Source organism: Panthera onca, chromosome B4 (assembly GCF_046562875.1).
Source record: "Panthera onca isolate mPanOnc1 chromosome B4, mPanOnc1 haplotype 2, whole genome shotgun sequence".
In the NCBI taxonomy this organism is placed as follows: Eukaryota; Metazoa; Chordata; class Mammalia; order Carnivora; family Felidae; genus Panthera; species Panthera onca.
This window is the reverse complement of record NC_138345.1, coordinates 113,821,443-113,845,479: the sequence shown is the minus strand read 5'-3', so window position 1 is coordinate 113,845,479 and position 24,037 is coordinate 113,821,443.

The following is a 24,037-nucleotide window of genomic DNA, read 5'->3' as shown; positions in this document are numbered from 1 at the left end:
ATCCTCATGGAGTTGAGCATTACTGCAGAAATACCTACATTATATCGATCCGGTGTCTTCAAAGTAGAAACCAGTATCGTTGTCACAAATTCTTGGCCTGCACCACAACCTGCTCATTCAGATGAGATGGTAGGGCCCCACGATTTGTGTTTTAACAAGCCTTCTGCATGATTCTGATGCTTGCTCAAAGTTGAGAATTCCTTCCTCTAGCCTCAAAAATAGGTCACCTCTGTGCCATGGAGATGCTTTTGCACTTGTTGCCGAGGACCAAATTTTGAGATCAGATTCATGATATCGTTTTTGACGGCCATCTATATTTTGTCATATTATCCCTGCATTTTGCCCCAGGGAAACCAACAGGATTTGGAATCCTTCTTACGACCAGATCCTGTCTTACTCTCCCTGCATGTGCGTACAAATATTTAACTTATTTCCCTCCTCATTGGTGCAAACCGTAAGGTTGAAAACGTTAACAGATTTTGCCCTTTTAAAAAATTAACACTGATATGTGCTGTTGCATTCCATAATGATTCTCTTCTTTTGTGTTTTTTTTTTTTTTCCTCCCTTCAGGAAACAAAATAATGTCTCTTCATTATCTTTAATCCTGAGGCTGAACTGGTTGTGGATTTTTGTGGTATATGACAGGAGTTATGATTGCTTCCAGTATTATAGTACTGATAGCACCAATGATAAAACCAATATATTAAATAAGGCTAATGCAGCTGTATAATTTACAGATGGCTGTCATATGTATTTTCTTCTTTAATTCTTACTTTTGCTATTTGTTTTATTTTTATTTAAAAATGGGGAAACTGAGGTTTGGAGGGGTTTCACTTTCATCATACGGTATTTTGGTGTGTGGGGAAACACCATATGATTTTGACAGAACTTTCTCTTGGGATAAAATAATAACTAAGGCCTACTGTTGCGGTGCCTTCTGTGAGCCAGGCACTGTGATTGCTGTGTTCTGTTTTACTTCATCCGTGAAGTAGTAGTATTCCTATTCCGAGAGAAGGTAGTAAGTATTCCTATTCCCATCATACGGATGGGAAGATAGTCTTAAAGAGGCTACATAACTTGTCTATGTCATATATAATCTCACAGAGTGATTGAGTTAGGATCAGACCCAAGTTAGTTTTAATTTAGCACCTGTTATTAGTCAGTTTCTAGGATCTGTGGAGGTGTTGAATCCAAGCGGTATCTTAACCTTTAAGAGATGGTTAATTCTGTAAGGGGAATTTTACTTTCTACCATTTTCTGTAAAGAAAGAGGCAAGGACATTCCACCAAAGACCTGATTCCTTTAAGCCAAGGGACTCTCTGCTATTATAGGATGGAACAAGGAGCTACTTACACCCTATTTATCATACCAATGGTTACTGATGGTTTATTTTGTAAATGCTCACCTTGATCCAGAAAAAATTTTAGAGAGCTCTAAGGGTCCATAAAAGAGCTTACAAAATCCCATAAGTAGCTTTATCTACAGATAGGACAGGCATCTCCTAAGAAGATAGCCTCCAAGTGAGTTATTTTAAGTTGATTGGGACATTCTGTTATTCTCATCATACAAAGGGCCCAGATATAGCTGAGTTTGAAACATCAACCTACCTGTTCAGCATAATAGTACTTTGAATAAAGGCAAAAAATAATAATTACAGATTGCTTTGCCCATATTCAAGTGGTATAGATATACAAATGGCAAAAATGAAATAAAAGCTTTTCTGTAATCAGATTTTAACATTTGAATGCTTTAGGAGATCAAGTAGTGAACACAGCTGATGGGGAGAAGATATTAATCCTCCCCTGCCCTCCACTCCCAACCAACCTCTTGGATCCCACTGCAGCAGAAACAAAGTTCACTTTCCTCTTTACCTCGTCCAGTCTCTGGTCTTCCAAAGGCTGAGTAGGCATCACGGGACTCCCTGTCTAGGCACATGTATTATCAGCCACCCTCTAATTGTGGTTTGTTGGTCTCTAGTTTCTGTTAAGGGCTGGTGTGCCCTTTAATAACCAACGAATGGTGCAGCAGTTCACTGTTTCTTGGTTATTAACACGATTCTCCTCTGTTTGTAAAGCGTTACTTGTGCACGAAATGAAGTTGCATGCCACAATCCTATAAGGAGCCTCAAAGTTCTGAGCATAGATTCCATTTGTAAGTTTTGTTCTTCTGAGAACAGTTCTTTTGATACATAGTTCACATAACATACAATTTACACCATACAATTCACCTATTTAAAGAACAAGACATCTATTTATTTCCCTATAGTATGTGAGTTGCCCTTCGATTTCCCTCCTGTCTTTAATTTATTCAACAAATATTTATTGAGTACCTCCTGTGGGCTAGGCATTGGGCGAAATGTTGGGGGCCTAACAGTAAACAAAACAGAGATGGTCTCTGCTTTCAGAAAGCCTTGAGTCTAGGAACAAAGATCTCAGAATTCAAGTGAGCTTATAAATAAAATAATTATAAATCATGACAGGTGCTATGTAAGAAACACATTAGGGTGCATATTGAGATAGGAAATAATGAGTTGGCTGTGCGGGAGGAATCTCAGGTGGGTGGTGAGGGAGAGGACTCACAGGGGACTGGGCCCCTGAGCTGGGAAAGACCTTGGTATGTGCTGGGCACAGGTTGGAAGCAGAGCAGCTTATGTGTATTGAACCATGAGCTAGAGAAAGAGAGGCAGCAGCACTCTCACACGGTAAAGAACTCATGTCTATGCTATTGGAAGCATTGAAAATGGGAATTATCATAACCCAATTTATAATTTTCAGGTTTTTTGTGTCAGAGAGCTATACTTCAACCTCTGACAAACATTGGTCTGTGAGCCCTGCCCCCCTCCCTTCCCTAGTGAGATTTTTCTGGATCGTCTAGACTTCAGAAGTCGCGTTTTTTTGTCATGGTATATACTAGAACATAGTGTGAAAGGTGCTTCCTTGGAGTCGGACAATGGAATGCAGTGATTTCATGTCATCTCAAGAGTTGGCTGGTGTCACAGGCCATTTCATCTCTAACCCAGTTCAGATGGGGTCAGAGACTAACCACCCTGCCTTGGACCAAACCCATTTCTGTATTGTTATATAACAGTTACAATTGTTAATTCAAATGAAAATATTTAGTTAGTTCTACTTAGGTGACTTAACAGACCTGATTGAACCAGATTTAAATAAACTAATTTCCCAGGTTACCAGATAATTCCTGTAGATCTCAACAGGTCACATAATAATGAGGGGGTTCTTGTTAAAACACACCTGTACATACACACACACAAATACCTAAACAACCATAAAAACCTGGCTAAACAACCAGGAGTATGTCACAGAAGGCTCAAATGAAAAAGGGCACTTTTGACAGCCTATTCCTGCAGTTACCCACATTTGTGTATATTGATTTTGTGGATTAAATTGGTCATGTGAAAAGCGTTCATGTAGAAAAAAAAAATCCAAAGCCCTCTCAGCATCTTCCCCACTTAAAAAGATCTGTGAGTGAGCTTCGACAGGTAGAGCCGAGGTTGAAGACATTGTATGCTTGTGATTGCGCAGGGTCCTTGATGACTTTCTCTGGATCCACAGTCCCCAGCCAAGGGCAGTTGGCCTGCTCGTGGCCACTTGCTGAGGACTGTCACTAGACACCCACAGTAATAGCAGCTGACATCAATGGAGCCCTTACTGGGTACTAAACACAGTGGTAAGGTTTTCCATGCGTTACTTCATTTAGTGCTCACGACAACCCAGTGAGACAGACGTTACAATCCCCCTCCTTTTATAGAAGAAGCCTTTAAGGATTTGCCCAAAGTCCCATGGCTGACAGAGCTGGCATTTTAACATGGACTTCAGATCAGAGCTTGTCTTCGTGTCGTATGCCATGTTACTCTCCGTGACTATAGCTTGCTGGGGGAGTGGTGACTGCCTGAACCAAGGGTGGCGAATCCATAGCCCAACAGCAGTCAATGGCAGGACCTGTTAGATACAGCTGTGTCAAAATCAGAATGGGGCCATTCACCAGGCCAATCAGGTTTTCGCTCACGGTGCGAATTGAGGAATATAGGATGGAAATAGAGAAGGCAGGGGCTGACGCCAAAAACTCCCATGGACAGAACTCAGGTAGACTGAGGCCTTAGGGCCACAGAGGTCCAGTGGGGCTGTAAACAAACCAAAGCAATGGTCATCTAAAAGTATGAGGAAGCAGAGGTATAAGGTAGGGACAAGATGCGGAGCAGAGGACAAAATTGATAGTGATTATGATGGGGCAGGGAGTTTCAATGAGCTCTAATGGCCAGGGAGGCAGAGACCATGTCCAGGGTCACAACCGCATTCCCTGAGGCCCAGGAGGTCTCAACAGGCGCCGTGGGTTGTGTAGAGAAGGAAGACTGCGTTCGAGAGGGAAGGTGGGGCCTGCTAATGGAAGCAGAGCTGAGACCATCCAATAACTCTTGCTGTGGCACAACTGATGTGATCCTTCAGCCTCTGGAGCCAAATGACTTTGAGGGGACTCTCGTCTCTCTTCTATGGCTCCTTTTTTCTCGTGAGATTTCCTTCTCCTTTATTGTCAAGAGCACCATTCTGATGAAACCCCATTTGCATTTCTTGACGTTGCTTAAAGCTACTTTTTTTTTTTTTACAAGAACAACTCTTGTTTTTTTTACAAGAACAACTCTTGTAGAACATTGTTTATGTGAAAAAAGAAAACAATTCCTCTATATTCCTTCAAGTTTTTGTTTTCCTCTCATGAGGGATAGGAATAAGAACGTTTAATTTCCCACCCAAGAGTGAAAGCTTTTTAAAATCAAAGCATGCACAGCTAAGGTTTGCCTCGATTTTTTAACATCTTAAGTGTAACAAATTTCAAATTACCTTTCAGTGGTGAAAGATGTTTTGTTTTCTTTCCTTTGTAAAAATTCAAGATTGATCATGCATTTGCATGAATAATCTAATGACTTCCCATTTATTAGAATAATTTATAAAATCTACCTCACATCTTCTTCTTCGCTGTCATTTATATGCCTCAATAACAGCTCAAGGGCAGTTTTACAGAAAAGTTTTCATCCTCTGGCTCGTTCCCTGGGACCCAGTCTTGAACATGAATTTAAAGAATCAGAGAAGCACCACGTGGGACATGCTTCATGGACAGAACACAAGATGTGGATTCAGTAGTCCTGAGTCCTACTCCCAGTTTTTTTTTTGTTTTTGTTTTTGTTTTTGTTTTTTTTTTGAGTCCTACTCCCAGTTTTGCTACTGTTTTGGAGTAATCTCAAACAAAGCACTTAACTCCTCTGAACATCAGTTTTGTCCTATGTAAACTGGGGTATGTAAGAGTAAATTTAATAATAACTATTTAACAACATCTGTGTTGAATTTTTTTGATTTAACAGCAATTTTGATAATGCCCTATATGTGAAAGCACTAAAGAAATAATTTTCAAGATCATTTCAGTTTTCCCCTTAGCATGTATTATTAGCTACAAGCTGATTCAGTTTTGCTATGTTGATATTTCTTATACACATCCTTATTCACTGGCTGGATGACTTTGAGCACGTCATTTTATAGCCTCATCAACATTTTTGGGACAAAGAATCTTCAGTATGACTCTCTCTCTAGGTTAACGTGTCTCTCTACATGTTGACACAATCTTCCTACCTCAAGATCACCTCCTTCCCTTGCCGTTAAAGCTCTTTGTACCCTAGAGCCTTGTACGTGTTGTTTTCTCTGCTCGAAATGCTCCCCAACTCCACCCTTGCCCCACCATCCTTTTATCTTCGTTAAGGCCCTATAGATATCAAGTCAAATGTGACCTTCCTGGGGCAGTCCTGAAACCCTGAGATTAGCTCAAGTTCACCTGTTCTAGGTCCGAGGGTGGTTCTAGTCCACCCCCTTCTTCTCCTTCCTTGTACTTTTTTTTTTTTTTTTTTTTTTTATTTTTGGGGGGACAGAGAGAGACAGAGCATGAACCGGGGAGGGGCAGAGAGAGAGGGAGACACAGAATCGGAAACAGGCTCCAGGCTCTGAGCCATCAGCCCAGAGCCCGACGCGGGGCTCGAACTCACGGACCGCGAGATCGTGACCTGGCTGAAGTCGGACGCTTGACCGACTGCGCCACCCAGGCGCCCCCTTCCTTGTACTTTTCACTTACCACCCCGTACTTCTTCTTCCTTGTACTTTTCATGTGACAATTGCAACATCTTCCTGAAAACAGAGGCTGTGTGTGTGTTGCTTTCATTGGGAACCCAGCACACAGTTCAGTGTCTGGCATACAGTGAACACTTGATAAATATTTGTTGACTGAACTAAGGGAAAAGTAACTTGAATACAGTCAGTAGAAGCCCTAATGCAAAGTAAGCGTATTAAATAGTCAAGGAAAATTAATACGTGCTAATAACTATATCAGGTAATTGATCAGATGCATGAAATCGTTATCTTATTTATTGGTCACATAAGAATGGCGTTTGTCTACAAGCATATATAATTTACTAGCTAACATACAATAGTTGAAAATGGTACCTGAGAACACATAACTATAAACAGACAAGGCCAGGTAGAGAGATGGAATAAATGTTTAGATGGACTAGAGAGTTAACTACAGAGTTAATAAAATTGAGCTGTAAATGTCATTCTAAGTTTTTGGGGCCAAAACAAAAACGAAAATAGGGTCAGTTATCTAATGGTCATTGACCTAAGGGGAAAACACTCTAGTTTCTGGGAAAAGAAAGCTGTTCATGGCACTTTTTTTTTCCTGAAGACATTTCTTTGAAGGGAGAGAACTTATTTTCTTCACGGGTCCTTGAGCAGCTTGGCAGCCTAGCCTTCTAAACCCACAGCATTAGAAGGTCAAGGGTGCTGTTCCCAGATTCTCCTCTCCTCAATGTCCTCTTCTCCTCCCTCCCCTCCCAATTTCCCCTCTTTTCTCTTCTGAAATTTCTATCTCGTTGCAATTAAAAAACAAACATCAAGCATGGCCTTTCCCATAGCTGGGGTGGCCGGGGGGTGGGAGGGTATCTATATCTGGCAGGTCCTAATCGAGTGATGTCTGTAACAGCCCTCCGACAGACAGATGCTGTCCCACCTCTCACTCTGCCCTCACCTGGATGGAGTCACTTAATTTCCCCGAGGCTTACTTTTTATGTCTACTTGGGGCTGCTGAAGTCTCCTTGAAGGGCAGCTGGTACCATGAATGACAGAACGCCTGGAGCTGTGCCCAGCAGAGCCCATGTTTCTCATGCATTTCTTCCTCCCTCTCAGAACTGGCATAAGGACCAATGGAAATACAATTCTTGATATGCGTGAGCATGGGTATATTCTAGAGGCCCAAAGAGCAGAGAGGAGAGCTTAATAAACAGAAGGGGAGGAAAGAATTGCATGTATTTCTCTTTCATAATGATCTCCTCCCCTGAATATTTTTTGTATATTTTCATTTATTTTTTACCCAAAGCAAAAAAAACAAGAAATGGACTTGTAGCCTCTAATCTTCTTGCTGTAATTTATATACAAATGCAATTTATATGTGTATGTAATTTTTTAAAAAATCCCTATTTCTGCAAATTACTCAGTGATATATGCAAGTCAAAACAAAACAGGAAGTTGTGGGACCAGCTGTATCACAGTCAAGTGTCAGGGATGACTTAACAGTTGAGTTTGAATTGGGGTTCCCCACCTTTGCTGCCTTTTAGCTGAAAGATCGGGCTCCAGCTTAGCTGAACTTAATCATTGCCAGAGATTTCTCTTTCTATAAAATTCTCAGAATGTTTATTTGATTTTTTTTTTTTTTTTGCCAAATTTCTGCATTAAGAAAAGTAATAACTCAACCTAGATTATAAAGTCTATGACTCCTGGGCAAATTCTTCTTGCCTTTCTAACTTATTCAAACCAGATTTTTTCCATTTGGGAAGGTCATGAGGAACGTGTAGTTTCTTTAGGGGCCACTTCAGATATGATGGTTTCCATGACAAAGTCTCAGGAGTGACAAACTATTTTGCCCAGTGGTTACCAGCATAGTCACCAGAAGGACATGATTATTTGTACAGTAATTTCCTCTAATTTTTTTCTCCTGAAAGAAAATATCCTGGTAGCACACCAAATCTAAAATTGGATACCCTGTGTGTGTCTCATTATGGTTTTGTGGACAAAGGAACTAAAAACAATGGTAGTTTAAAAATAAAATTGCTTTGTTTCCTCTGGCAGTGTCAGAAATGTAGACTCTTTCACGGGGAGAAAAAGGGTGCTAATTGTGTGGTTGTAACCCACTAGCAAAAATGTATGTGGCATTGAGCATTATAATTGGTAAAGGCTGAGCGAAGTTATACACAGAAATCCAGGATATTCTTCTCTGTTAAGAATATTTAGATTTAGGGGCGCCTGGGTGGCTCAGTTGGTTGAGCGTCTGACTTCGGCTCAGGTCATGATCTCACGGTCCGTGAGTTCCAGCCCCGCATCGGGCTCTGTGCTGATGGCTTAGAGCCTGGAGCCTGTTTCAGATTCTGTGTCTCCCTCTCTCTCTGCCCCTCCCCTGTTCATGCTCTGTCTCTCTCTGTCTCAAAAATAAATAAACGTTAAAAAAAAAATTAAAAAAGAATATTTAGATTTAGTACTGTATGGATATTACTGAGAGAGATGTTAATGACCAGTATGTATCCAGATGTGATACTGGCTTGACTGGGAGACCTACTCCTCTGTTTGAAACATCTGGCATTTCACTGGGTTCAGCAATTTTCTATCTTTAAATTTCCTAAACTTGGAGTAGTAACCCCAAAGGCAGCCACTGAAGGCAGTCCTTTGTGGTCTGTGAAACTCTATTCCACAATCCTGCATTGGGACTGGCAAAACATTTCCAGCTCTGAGAAACTAACATGTTATTTATTACAGTAGCTACATAGTACCCATGTAGCATGTCATAAAGATGAACATGGCCCTCATGGAGTACTTACTACATTTGTTGCAACTCAAGGTCCTTTACCTGTATTATCTCATTTAACTCTGACTTGGTATTATTATTCCTATTTTTCAGAAGAGAAACAGGTTCTAGGAGTTTAAGTGACAGCTGGTGTAGATCATGGAAAACATGTTCCAGTCCAGGAGACTTTGGCTGTGGATTTGTTTCTCTAAATTGCTACATGTGTTGCTTCACGAACGTCTGGTTAATAAGTTACTGAATTATCAGCAGGATAGAAGGATGAAGACTGGTTTCTAGTCCTAGTCTCCAGCTTATTTCTTATGTGACCTTGGACGTGTTATTCATTCTTTGGCCTTGGTTTCCTTATCAGTGAAATGTGGAGAGTTGAACTAGCTGGTTTTTAGAATTCCCCTTATCTTCTTATTTATGAGTCTGTGATTAATGTGAATTGTTTGGACAGTCTGGATAATTGGGGAAAGCATCGGCTGTTACGTTCCACATCATAGCTCTACATTTTATAAAAGAGAGTTGCTTCCCAATAACACAGGGCATGATGGTATAGTAGAAAGTACCCTGGACTCGACATCTGATGGTCTTCTGGAAGGAGGTCAGAAGGTCTAAGCAGTCACCTATGCTATAGACTCAATGTTGGTGTGCTCCAAAAGTCACATGTTGAAACCTAACCCCCAAAGGGATGGTATTAGGAGACGGGGCCTTTGGAAGACGATTAGGTCATGAAGGTGGAATCTTTGTGAATGGAATTAGTACGCTTATGAAAAGGCTTCAGAGAGCTCCCTCTGTTTGGCCATGTGAAATTACAGTAAAAAGACAACCATCTATGAACCAGGAAGCAGTCTCTCACCAGATGCTGAACCTGCTGTCACTTTGATCTTGGACTTCCCAGCCTCCAGAACTGTAAGAAAGAAAATTCTGTTGTCTATAAGCCACCCAGTTTATGGTATTTTGTTACAGCAGCTGAACTGACCAAGACAACTTGTTGTAGCACTTACTAACTACTTAAGCTTTATCAGACAACGTTGCAATTCTGGGTTTTGGTTTTCTCACCTGAAACATAACAGTGTCTATTCCATACTCAATGTCTTGGAGCTAAAAAAAAAAGTGTATATGAAACCTTTGTACATACAAGGGCATGATGATTAGTAGAATTATTGAAAGAATATTGCTAAGCAGTGACCAAAAGAAGAGTAAAAATTGAATTTAGACTCATTAACTTTATTTTTATTTTTATTTTATTTATTTATTTTTTTAACGTTTATTTATTTTTGAGACAGAGAGAGACAGAGCATGAACGGGGGAGGTCAGAGAGAGGGAGACACAGAATCCGAAACAGGCTCCAGGCTCTGAGCCGTCAGCACAGAGACCGATGCGGGGCTCGAACTCACGGACCGTGAAATCGTGACCTGAGCCGAAGTCGGCCACTTAACCGACTGAGCCACCCAGGCGCCCCAAGACTCATTAACTTTAGATCACATCACAGTGTTATGGGCTGAATCATGTCTTCCCAAAATTCACCTGGTGAAGTCCTAACCCTTAGTGCTTCAGAAAAGTAGGATTGTATTTAGAGATGGGGCCTTTAAAAAGGTCGTAAGGTAAGATAAGTTACATAGGCCTGCCCTAATCCAATGTCTGTTGTCCTTAGAAGAAGGGGAGAGTGTGACACAGACGTATGAGCGCATACAGAGGAAGACCATGGGAGGTCACAGCAAGAAGCTGGTCCTCTGTCAGCCAAGGAGAGAGGCCTCTGAAGAAAGCAAACCTGAAAAATAGTTACAGAAACACTGAAACACAAATTATGCAGCCAACACTGTGATCGAAGAGAAGTTTTAAATAATTTCTGCTCCCCTGTTCAGGTTTTCAGAGCCTTCTCAGACCTCCCCGGATTGTTCTCTCGTGTCCCTTCTGTGCAAGAGACAGATAGCTGGGGGATAGTTGAGCGTCCCCCACACACGTGGGCGCTTCATTTGCCATGCTGCCCTGGGGCTGATCTGCTCATTTATATAACTTGTTGCTGGAGTGGAAGCCACCAAAGGGCACAGTCCTTCTCACCACACTACCCAGTCCCACCCCTGGCACAGTCAGGGCTCCACAAATGTTTGCTGGAAGACTGTGGGCCCTTGCAATCCTGCTAGGCAACACGAAACACAGTATATTTATGCAATGACACCAAAAATTATAATCAAAATGACAACAACAGTAATAATAGCTATTGCTTATTGAGAACAAGGCACTCAGCCAGCAGAGAGTGATTACCTGCATATAAACCACATTTGGAGCGTTGTACATTTGATCCTTTAATTGCTTTCTCCAGGCCAAATCTGGACGTTTGGCTGTGGAAAGACAAATTGATGATTTTAGCCTGGGAGAGCTGCCTCTCAGCTCATAGTTCAGTTCTGGGGGCATCTTCCATTTTACTCTTTATAGCAGTGCTTTATGCAGTAATGTGAATTTTATTGCACTTTTGCACATATTTTATAAAAATGCATGGAATGGAAAAAGGAAAGTGTGAGAGTGCTGGTTTTAATGATGAGCAATTTGATCTCATAAACTTAATTCAATTTAGGAAAAGATGGAAATTATATGGATGCCAAAAACTGAGACAATTTATCCTTAATTAGACATTTATTGGTCTTAAGCCAGTCAACTGTAGTTCAATTGTCAAAGGACAGAACAAAATTATAGGACATGTGCAAATCCATGGTCAAAGATTATGTTTCAAATGGGATGTAATTAAGAACTTTATATTTTTTATAGCACACTGAACACGGAGGCCCAATGATATGATATGTAATAATGCTGTTCAGTTTTTCAAATCTGAAAACTTTCTGTAATGTCATATATAATCAAATTAGGAACATCATATGTTTTGCTTACTTCTTCAAACAACTCTGAAAACTAGGAAGAGTCCTCGCTACAATAAGTAAGCGATAATGAAAGACCACAGACGGGGTGGGCTAAACAACAGATTTTTTCTGCCCCCTCAGAGTTGTGGATGCTGAATGTCCACGGCTGAGATGTTGGCAGGTTGTTTTTTTCTGAGTCCTCTCTCTCTTTGGCTTACAGATGCCACCTTCTTCTCGGATCGTCTTGTCATCTTCCATATGTGGTCACACATCCGTGTCAAGCCCTCCCCTTCCTGGGGGGATGCCAGTCATATTGGATTAGGGCCCGCCCACATGACCTTACAGTCACAGTCAGAGGTGCTGGGGGGTTAGGACTATGCCATATGAATTTTGGGAGGACACAATTCAGCCCACAACACTATGACATAAACCGAAGTTAGTGACTTTCAACTCATTTTTGGAGGGTAGTGGGGGGAAGGGAAGAACTTCTGTTGAGGAAGTAAGGCAGAATGAAGACAGCGTAGAAGACACGCCTAATTGGGAGATCAGTGTGGGAAGGCGTGGCTCAGAGCACCGGAAACAGAAATCAGCCTTGGGAAGTTAAAAGTGTCTTTCTCTGAAGCAATGTTTTGCTTTTCCATTGTTGACAGAGTAAAAACAAAACAAAACAAAACACTAACCAAAACAAAAAGAATCTTGTGACTTTAAGCAACTGACCCCAGGACAAAGTTTATAGAATAGACCAGGACAGATTACTGCTTTGGGTCCTCATACAATGGATGCTTCCCAGCAGAATGGCTAAATTGTTCAGGGAGCTTCTATTAACCTAATCAGGTCATCCTGGGCTTAAAGGGGTTCTGGTTACACATCTTCAATACTTCTGAACTACCTCCTGCGTCCACAGGCGAAAAGGGCTATTAAATGGGTTGCACAGAGAGGTGGAACTAATACTACGTGACTGAACTAGGATCATCATATTCTAAACAGCAATTAAAATAATTCCAACCTTTGGAAAATAATTCACAATTTTTTTTGTTAAATTCGAACCTGAGAAAAGGCAAATAGTATAATAAGCATGAATGTGTTATGTAACTGAAACAAATTTGGAGAATTTTTAGTACATAATTTTCCTTAAAAAAGTAAGTTAGCAATAGTATAATCCAGCTTTTCACATTGCCTTTTGTGTTGAAGAAGGCTAGTGTTGAAGAAGACTTGTGAAATATCTCACAATGCATATGTTTGCACATATACATACCACGAAATGTATATTCATATAAATATTACCCAACATTTCATTCGTAGCTCATTTTCTCAAGTGTTCAGAAGTCATTTCCCTTGTCATTTCGATTGCTAGTAAAACTGGGAAAGAAGCAGACTGACTTCTGAGGAGTAAAAGGGATGTTCAGTTCCACATGAGGACTGAAGTATTAGAATTTGGCTCCTTGGAGAAGCCCTTAGTTGTCACTCAGGGCCAACAGACACATTTCTAACTAGCTTAGTAAGCCTGACTTTGAAAATGCAAATTAGAGAAAGCCTTGACCAAAATAGATTTGCAGAAAGCACCGTGGGAAGGTGGTGAGAAACGATAACAGCAGACACGGAACTTACTGGAGGCAAAGCCAACTGTACAAGTTTCGATAACCTTTGACGGTATCTCCGTACAGCAACATAGGTTCCTGTCAATGACCCAGAGTCACAAAGACAGAGTTAAATGGTGTCTATACCATCTATTTAAGGAGGCAGATTAATGTGAAATGTGGAAAGATTTCTATCCAACATGGTAAAATAAATTAGGAGGATAGAAATTGGCACATGGTGTCTCTGGAAAACTAAATTCTATGGGTTATTTTGTTTGTTCATTTATCCATTCATTCCTAGGTGATGTATTAGGGACCTACTGTTTATTCATGAATCCAGCAAAAATTTGATGAATTTTTGAATTCATGAATCTGATGAATACAATAGATGCCAATATCTATCCTTGTGCTATTTACATTTTAGTTGGAGGAGACAGACAGCACAAAGCTAAATAATATATAGAGGGTCTGTAAAGAATATGGACAGTGTTGGGGCGCCTGGGTGGCTCAGTCGGTTAAGCGTCCGACTTCGGCTCAGGTCAGATCTCGCGGTCCGTGAGTTCGAGCCCCGCGTCGGGCTCTGTGCTGACTGCTCAGAGCCTGGAGCCTGTTTCAGATTCTGTCTCCCTCTCTCTCTGACCCTCCCCCATTCATGCTCTGTCTCTCTCTGTCTCAAAAATAAATAAGCGTTAAAAAAATTAAAAAAAAAAAAGAATATGGACAGTGTTAAGTGCTGTGGGGGAAAGAAAGGCAAGGACAGAGCTGGAGGGGAGTGAGGAGAGTGGGAATACAATCTAATGTAGGTTGGCCACTGCGAAGGTAATGTGTGAGCAGGGTCTTGAAGGAGGTGAGGGAGTGAGCACCTTGGTTCCTAGAAGGAAGAGCGTTCCTGGTGGAAGGGACCTCAGAGTAGGGACAATGCCTGGGCAGTGGAGCAATAGCACGGAGGCCAGCAGGGCTTCAGCAGGGGGTGGGTGCGGGGCAGGGGGGAAAAGGAGGAGGAGATTGGGTAGAGAAGGGCTTTTGCCATTTCGGTGCTGTCGGCGGAGGGCTGATGTGATCTGTCATAGATTTTTAAAAGGATATGCTAGCCAGTGTGCGAACAGACCGAAGAGCGAAGTTCAAAGACAGGTGGCTGTTGGGATATTTCAGGGGAGAGGCTATGGTGACTTGAAGAAGGTGCTTGTGGCAGAGGTGTCTAGAAGGGGTCAGTCAGCCTCAGGTTATATCTTGAGGGCACCGTTGAGAGGCTTTACCAATGCATCAGATATAGGGTGTAGAGAAAAAGAGAGAGACGAGTGCAGGGTGACTCCAAGGTTTTTGACCTGAGCAACTGGCAGAGTCGCCATTTATTCAGAGAATGGAAGATGCAGGTTTGAGGGGGTTGAGTCAGGGTTTGGCCATGTGAAGTTTAAGGTGCCTGTTAGAATCCCAGTGGGGATAAGGAGTTGGCAGGTGGATACACAGGACTCGTTCCAGGGAGAGGGCTGGCAGGAGATGTAACTTTGGAAATTGTGAGAGGATAAGTAGTAGACACAGGTCCAAGGCGCTGTCTATAGAATAGGATAATATTTTTAAACAATGGTGAAGAAGTAACCTTTCCCTTTAAGCAGTGAAAACACAAAAATAGAAATAACTAAAATAGGAGGGAAGAATGCCATAAACAGTTAAAGGAAAATAAAAAGTGCCCCCAGGGACACTGGGATTTAGGCAGATGCAGTGAACGTGACCGGTGGATGATGAAGCAGTAAAGGTTGATCAAAATGCTTCCTAAGGAAGTCAAGGAAGGCTTCATCAAGAAGATGGAACTGCTTACTCAGTCTTAAAGGGGAAGAAAGGATTTTTGACAGGAAGAAATGGATGAAGAACACAATCCAGGTCAAAAGGCTGTCATTACTGAAAACACTAAGAGAAGAGATCACTGACTCTTTTGGAGATGAATGAGAAGGAACAACATTTTTATCAGACCCTCATCTCTAAAGGAGCTTCAGTGCTTTGTGAGAACTGTTCAGCAGGCCATGTGGTGCCATATGCTAAATTTTATCTTAAACTATCTTCAACTATTTTTCATACACGCTGAAAAATGCACCAATTGTAAGTGTATAGTTAAATGAAATTTTATCCCCTGAAAATACCTGTGTAACCAACCACTTCGATCAAAAAACCACCAGCACCCCCAGAAACCTCGTTACTCCATCCCCTAAACACAGAAGAAGCCGCCACCGTGACTTCTACCAGCAGAGATTAGTTATGCTTGACTTGAACTTTATGTAAATAGAACCAGACAATATACACTCCTATGTAGCTAGCTTTTTTCAGTCATTGTTTTGAAGTTCACATACACTTTTGCTGGTAGCAGTGGTTTGTTACTTTGCCTTTCTGGAAATACTATAGTTTCTTGCTCCAGTCTACTATTGACGAGAGCATTTGAGTCGTTTTCAAGTTTTGGCTGTCATATTTCTACTGCTACAAGCCTTCCTGTGTGTGTCTTTTGGTACACACATGCATTTCTATGGGGCATTTGCTAAAGAATGGAATTGCTAGGTCATAGGTGATATAAATGCTCTGCTTTTGTAGGTACTCCCAGTTTTCCAAAATGGCGTTTACCAACCAGCATTAAACTACCACTAGGGTGCATGAGAATGCCAGTTCCTTCACATTCTTGTCAACACTTGGAATTGTCGGGTTAGATTATTTATTTATTTATTTATTTATTTAATTTTTAGAGAGAGAGAGAGAGCGCAAGTGGGGGAGAGGGGCAAAGGGGCAGAGAGAGAGAGAGAAAGAGAGAGAGAGAGAGAGAGAGAGAGAGAGAGAGAGAATTCCAAGCAGGCTCCATGCTTAGCACGGAGCCTGACATGGGGCTCTATCCCACGACCCTGGGATCATGACCTGAGCCGAAATCAAGAGTTGGACGCTCAACCGACTGAGCCACCCAACATGCCCCTAGGTTATATAAATTTCAAGCCATTCTGGTGTGCACTGGGGTAAGTTATTGTAATTTTAATTTGCATTTTCCTGATGACTAATGACGTTTAGTACCTTTTCATATGTTTAATTATATTTCAATATTTCACTTGTACAGTGCGTATTCAAATCCTTTGCCAATTTTTAACGGGTTGTCTGTGTTTTTCATACGGATTTCTAGGCATACTCTGTATACTCTGGATACAAGTACTTTGTCAGGTACATACATTACAATTATCTTCTTCCAGGCTTGGTGCATTTCACTCTGTCAGTAGAGTCTTCAAAGAAACACATTTTCTTAATTTTAATGAAGCCCTAATTATCAGTTTCTTTAAGCTTTATGTTTAATGATGGAAAAATAAGTAAACAGCCAGGTAAGTAGATAGGAAGGAACAACATTTTTATCAGACCCTCATCTCTAAAGGAGCTTCAGTGCTTCGTGAGAACTGTTCAGCAGGGCATGTGGTGCCATATGCTAAACTTTATCTTAAACTATCTTCAACCATTTTTCATACATTACATATTATATACATATGCATATTCATACTTACAACACCCTTATGACACACGCATAAGAATGTTTTCCCAAATATTTGGGCACTTTGTGGCCAAGTTAACACATAACACATAACACATAAAATTAACCATCACAACGAATTATAATTGAAAAAGCTCATTTTTCACCATAAAATTAATACATGTTGTTATGGAACTTTCGAGAACTGAAAAAAGTCTTACAACTCAATGCCTAACATAGTGTTTGACACTATAAATTCTCCAAGAGTATACGCTTAGTGAATGAATGAATAAATGAATGAATGGATCTACTCAGGTGGGGGAAAAAAACCTTTGTTAATATCTTAGTGTCAGGGCTTTTTTTTTTTTTCTGCGCATCTGTTTCATTTTATGTACTTTTGATAATGTATGTGTTTATAAATTATGTTTTGTTTGGGCTGTTTGATTTTCAGTGTTGAATCACCTGTTTGTACTAAACGAATGTGAAGGCTTACCACCTGGAATGTTCTCATCCTCCCAATTAACACAATGTGAAGACAACGCATGTGCTTTATCAATCCTTCTTGCACCAAAGTCTCTTTATGATAAATATAAGATACTCCTGGATTCACATGTGTTTTTATCTAATGGAAACTAGGCATGTGACCAAACACATTTTTTTTTTTTTTGGGAAATTCCCATAATTATCAAGGAAACTCAGGAATTATCTGTGTAGCTGTAAATTGGGGCAATGGGAATGTGAGTGTAAGAAACATCTATTTTCATTTGTTTGACTTTGGCTACAGTTCCACAGGATTCGAGCTTCTCATGATTGAGTCTAAATTAGGAGAACCGTATGAAAAAATGAGAGATCAGAACGCAAGACTCCGTGCTTTGTTGGACAGGGGACGGAAGCCAGAAAGTGCCTCGGGCAGATGAACAATTCATTAATTACCAGTGGAAAGAAAAGTTGAATCTAGGGCACATCTTTCTTGAAGTGACATAGAAAGGTTTGCCAGTTAGAGCATGAAAATAAGACAAATATGTGTGTTCAGATATTAATTTTGTTACCAATACATCGGGATAATAAGATCTTCCATCTTTCTTTACCATAGTTTCTCTACTATGAAATGAGGAAGGCGTTTATGGGATTTAATTTTGACAGTTTGATTGTGAAATCATAATTTTACAATATCAAACTTATGGAAATCAGTTCACTCAGAATACACATGGGACAGCTGTGATATGCACAGTGCCCTATTTGTTGTCATGGGAAGCCAAAGAAGTATAACGCTCCCGTGACGGTCTGAATGTTTGTGACCCCCCAAATTCATAGGCTAAAATCCCAACCCCAATGGTGATGGTATCTGGAGGTGGGAGCTTTGGGAAGCAGTTAAGTCATGAGGTGAATGGGACTACTGTCCTTATAAAAGAGGCTCCGAGAGACATCCCTTGCCTCCTTCCACACAGTGAGGAGTCTGTCCTCTGCAACTTGGAAAGGAGGTCTCTTCATCAGAACCTGATCATGCTCGCACCCCGATCTCTGACGTCCAGACTCTAACGCTGTGACAAATACATTTGTGTTGTTTATAAACCACTCAGCCTATGGGAGTTTGTCATAGCAGCCCTAACTGAGATATTGCTCTATCTTTGTGGCACCTCAAGAAGGACTCTGCACACAGCAGGTGCTTAATGAATGTTACTTGAAGGCGGTGGTCCTCCCAAAGCTTGCATCTATTTGGGGAAAACAAAAGCCCCCTCTGCAGATTCAACAGCAGCACGGCAGGCCAGCAGCCCTGTGAGGAGGCGCAGACCTTGAACGAGCACCCGAGTGAGTGTCCAGGCAGACAGAGCCAGTGGGCAGAGGTGGCTCGGGAAGCTGTTGGGGCCTCACGGGAACTAGGATTCATAGGTGGGAAGAGGAGGAAGGTGCCTCGGGAAGGGCAAGCAGCCACTGGCAATTGCTCAGTTTCTGGGGCTGGAACAATGCACCTGCCTCAAAGGGCTTGTTTTGAGAAGCCGTGGAAGGTGCAGCTTCAAAGAGTCGGGTACCTACCTTGGCCGTGGGCTATGAAACGGGGGCTTTGTTCTTTATCCGGTAAATAGTGCTTTTGAGCAGAGGAGCCACAAGATTAAAGTAGCATTTTTAGAAAGATCTCCCAGGTGTGAACAAAAGGGCTGAATTGGACAGGACTCAAGCTGGGAGCAGGAAGCTCTGGAGTGATTTTTAGCAGAGTGTAGGTCTGAGACGCAGAGGGTCTGGCTTGGGGAAATTGGACTAGAAAGGGGACAACGGTTCAAAGGCTGCGTTAGGAGTTACTAGAGAACTAACAGAGTTTGGTAACTGGAGAGCACAATGAAGGAGGAGTGTGAAAGACGCTCACATTTGCAGCTCAGGTGACCGGAGGGGTAAAGTTAGCCTTTGACAGAAAGAAAATCGAAGAAAAGGGAGCCAGATAAAAACAGATGATTTCAATTTGATGCTCACACGTCCTGATGCATGGTGTAGCACCGAATTTGGTTTTTATATGCCACCTTATGGTTTACTGGCCGCCCGTCCAAGTGTGGTACGTCATGGGTGACGAAGCCGGAACAGTCACCAGAAATTTGGTTGGAAATACGCAAATGCAGGCGGGTGCGGGGAGAAGGCTGTGGATGCGCGCAGCTGAGAAAGTGCTCCCCACCAAGGAGTGTGAGGAGCCAATGGCACATGCGATTCATGGTTCGTGTCCTGTGGAATTCCCATTTGAGTTACTTAGTCTGCAGTAGTCTGTCTGTGATTGAGTGATTAAACCTTTAACGTTCACTCCTTCCCCGGGTACCTCGTGAGCTGTACTTTGAAGTAGCATCGACCCGTGTTTTGAAATAATTCTTCAAATCACGCTTGCATCCCATCTTGGCATACATTTTCTTTAAACGAGTTGTAGACCTATCTAATTTCCATTTGCAGATTCAACAGCGCCCGGGAACAAAACCCAAACAGGATCTGCTGCTGCATGTGTTTTCATCAGCTAGTGCTGGGGACAGTGATTGGCAAACTGGGTTGTGATGGAATTATTAAAATTCATGAGCCAGAGAATTACTGATGTGTAATAGTCAAAAATGCAGTGGGTGCTAAGTATCTTTGACACGTTCCCTAAAGCTTTTACCATCTTGGGAAAAAATGTTAGAAGTCTGGCAGGAACATATTGGATTTTCCTAAAGCATATGGTGATGAAATAGAATATCGTTCTATGAGAAAATATTGTCATACCGGCTTCCTGGCCCAACGTGTCACACGCACTTTCTATTGCTGTGTTGCAGTTGTCTTTCTTTTATGCCCTTTATTTCTGGGACGAATTTCTTTCCTGGTCTTGGAAGAATGGCGACGCTTCACCCCATCTCTCTCTTTTGGCCATTCCTTTGTTTTCATTCTTCCTCCCTGAGTCTTTTGTTCCCCACACTAAAGTCTTTACACCGCGTTTCAAGACTGGGAGGTGCGTGCTTTGATCAAGTTTTTGTTTTGAGGACACTAAGAGAGTTTTCATCTTCCAATCCTTTCTCCCCTACATGGTTTGTGTGCTGCTGTTTCATCCTGTTTTTCTGAAGGAGTTGCTTTCATCCCAGACCTGGCTGGATTGCAAGAATGGAAGTGCTTATTCTCTAGCTTGCATTAAAAAAAAAAAATCCATTTTTATTTCAAGAGGATGATGAACAGAAAAAAAAAAAAAAAGTCAATGGACACTTTTACCACATTCTCTGTTTGGTCCCCCTTGGGCTCTTTTTAAGCATCGAAAACGTTCCCAGAGTTGGTCTAACCCACATCACCCAGTTGGTTGCAGGCAGTGTTGTGGGTTGGCATCCCCTACGGGTGGCTGGTTGGTAAGCTCAATATCCAAATTCCTGGAATTGTCGGGTTCGTCTGTTTTCTAAGGCAACTAAGGAGCAATGCAGTCTTCCCTAAGGACTTTTATTGTTTTAGAGTTTTAGAGGCCAAATGAGCATTTCTAGTTGGCTCTGAATTTCCAATTCTTTGCTGTATGCTCTCAATAATTAAGACCTGATGAGTTTGAATAAATTGTTCCTCAATACAGTTCCCTTCCTGAGGCAGATGTGATGTAACTCATCATCTGCTCCCTCTCCCCGGTGAGGACAATGGAAGCCTCCACCTAGAGGGAACTGAGAAACATGGCAAGTTTTAAATTTCCTACCAGAAAATGGGCTGGGATGACATGGTCGAAAGCTGGACCAAAACAAAGGTTGGAGAACCTTACATCTATAGCCTACCTTACCTGGGCTACAGCCCAGGAGCTGATTCAGTAAGGCATCTGTAATGCTGAGGAGAGACTTACCTCTGACTTGAAGCAAGACAGAGGCGTGAGGTCACAGCCTATTCAGGGCAGGTAGGAACAGTGTGGCAGACAAACATCCCCTGCAAGCCCATGAATTTCCACAGGAATGATTTGGACATAAATCCATTAAACAAATACTATTGTAAAAGCTATAAACATTGTTCTTAAAAAAAAAAAATCACCATCAGGTTGCCACATTGTGGAAGAGGCGTGTGGAAATAGAGAGACAGAGTTCAATGTTTGTTCTTCCTCATACCCATTAATGACTCACGTTGGCAATGGTATTGGATTTTTCTTGAATTGCAAGAGATTTCTATAGATGATGGAAACTTGCCGTCTTTGTTAAGAGAAGTTAGCAGAAACTAAAACGCCTCCCCCCCCCCCCCCACCAAACTCCCATCTGTTTTCCCTGATGCGGTACCATCACCAAGAGTCAAAATCCAGGATGGCGGTCACCCACAGATGGGGCCGCTAAAGCAGGGTAGGCAGGAATGGAAACACAGGTTTCTTAGAGATGACATATAAAAAAAAAATAAAAGGATACTCTGCAAGCTGTGGTGAGAGCTCTGGCTTTCTTTTTTCCCCCCACCTTCCTCGTTCTTTCTTTTCTCCTTCTCTTCCGTAGCTCCCCTACTTTCTGGATTCAATCTGTCCTCCATATTGTTAATAAGTGTATATTTACTTTGCAGTTTATCCACTTGGGACCTGGATTACTCTAAGACTACTTAAAGGTTGGCCCGTAAATGTCACTGAAATGTCTAAAATAGAACACTGCTGGTGCAAACATTGTTTTCTTTCTCAAAATTAAATAGTTAAATTCCACCATAGCCTTTCATTTCTCGGTATTAAAACCACTTTGTTACCTCATTTAAATTGTACTTCGAAACCTCCGTGCTCTTGCTGAAGCCTCCTTCCAGAACACTCTTTTCTCCATGTCTCACTTATTGAGGCCTTTCTTATTGGCCAAAGCCCAACTCAAATGCCACTTCTTTTGGAAGACCTGCTTTTCAACAAATATTTATTGAGGCCTTCCCTTTGCTAAGTAGTGCTCTAAGGGCTGGGGCATAGCAGTGAGCAAGGACAAAGTCTCTGCTCACATGGAATTTACATTCTGGCAGTTGGGAATAGCTACTGATAAATAACCAAAAAAGTAGATATGTATCATGTAAGGGAGATACAGGAGGTAAGTAATAAAGTAAGATAAAGGAGGGTAAAGGGCTAGAAGGTGATGGAAAGACCAGCAAGGAGACGATTGCCTTCCTTTGTACTCCTACAGAATACAATCATACTTTAAAAAATTATATACCTTTTTATATACGAGAAAACGACATAGATGCCTTAGATGTTATAAACTGCTTATAGACAGGAAATTATTTAGCTTTCTACTCACCAGTGCCTTATACACAATAGGCAGCTGATCAATGTGCAGTGCTCCTGAGACTGGTAATACACAAGAAGTGACAGTTTATCCATAACACCACCAATACATGCAGGTGTCGTATGATCTGAGTTATGTCAAGAAATGGAGAAATAGCATCTTGCCCATTGACTGGAGAGCGAGAAGTGATGAGGGAGGCAGGAATCCATCTTCTGAGGCTGGAGGTGTGTCAGTGGTGGAGGTCGGAGAAATCCAAGGAGACAGGCATACAGCAGAAGCTGTGATGAGAAGGATATAAGTGGAGGAAGCCGGGAGACGGGTTGCTGACTCAGAGGTTCCACACCAGGAATCGTTGGTGATGCTCACCTAGGAAAGGGTCCCTCCTTTCCCCGCTGCTTTGTGAGCCATTCCTAATGGCTGGGATTTTGAATAGCACCCTGGATTTCGGCTTCTATATGGTATCCTTTTAACTTAGTGCGTTGGTTATCCTACGTACCTTTTAATATTAAATGCTATTTCCCATGAATTAAGCATCTGTTTTCGATGACCTTTTGGTAAGAGTGTTAGCAAGACCAAATCTGTTCTGTGTTACAGTTATTTACGGAGGTGTTAGGGTGGGATAAATAGTGAATGAAGAGAAGGCCAACAATGGAAATATTCTGTGTAACTACCTACCAAGAGATTCATAATAGCGTGTAGTACCACAGATCTTAGGAACTTTTTTTTTTTTTAAACCAAGAAGACGTAGGTACCAGGCAGTATTCTAAGCGTTTTACTCATTGAATTGTGTCTTGCTTTTGAGTCGTGCTTCTCAGCAGTATAGCTCTTTCCAATCTCTTGACTCGATCATTGCCAACAACCTTGGGAGGTAGCATTCACTAGCTCTGGCCTTGAGTTCAGGTGAGGGGTGCGGTCCTTGCCCGCGAGCCGAGCAGAGTCCCATGCATCCAGGGGGCTGTGGACTCCGAGCTCCTGTGCTGATGCCACATATACCATATTCATGAATCTATGGATTTTAAATGGGGTCAGATATCAGCCCCGGTATCATGTCACTTTGTGCGCGGGAGTCTCCCACCTCCCTCCCCTCATGTCACTTTGTAACTTTAAAACAAGCCAGGTTCTTCCAGCACATTCGCCATCCAGCCAAATGGAGAAACAGTGATATAGTTTAAGCTATGTGAAAAGAAATCCTTAAACCTGCAGAGATCCTGTCTTCCTTAGAAGCCCCTCTGTTTTTCCAGTTGTGCAACACTTATGCTAGAGGATGGTCATCTATTTTGAAAATTTAAAAACATATAAAATGTTTTGTATCTGAAAGACGTCAATTAGTGCCTCTTTTTTCTTGGTATGGGTGCATTTTGTAGTTTTGACTACCTTTAAATATGGAAGGGAAAAAAAATCTCAAAATATTTTAAGTGAGTAAATACATCATCAATCTGAAAAGCTTTTAAAATGAGTCAAAACTTATTTTCTTGTTATTACTTCTCTAGATTTTCTGAACTCTCACAAGGCATAAATGAGGCATAAGAAGCCAAAGTGATTTAC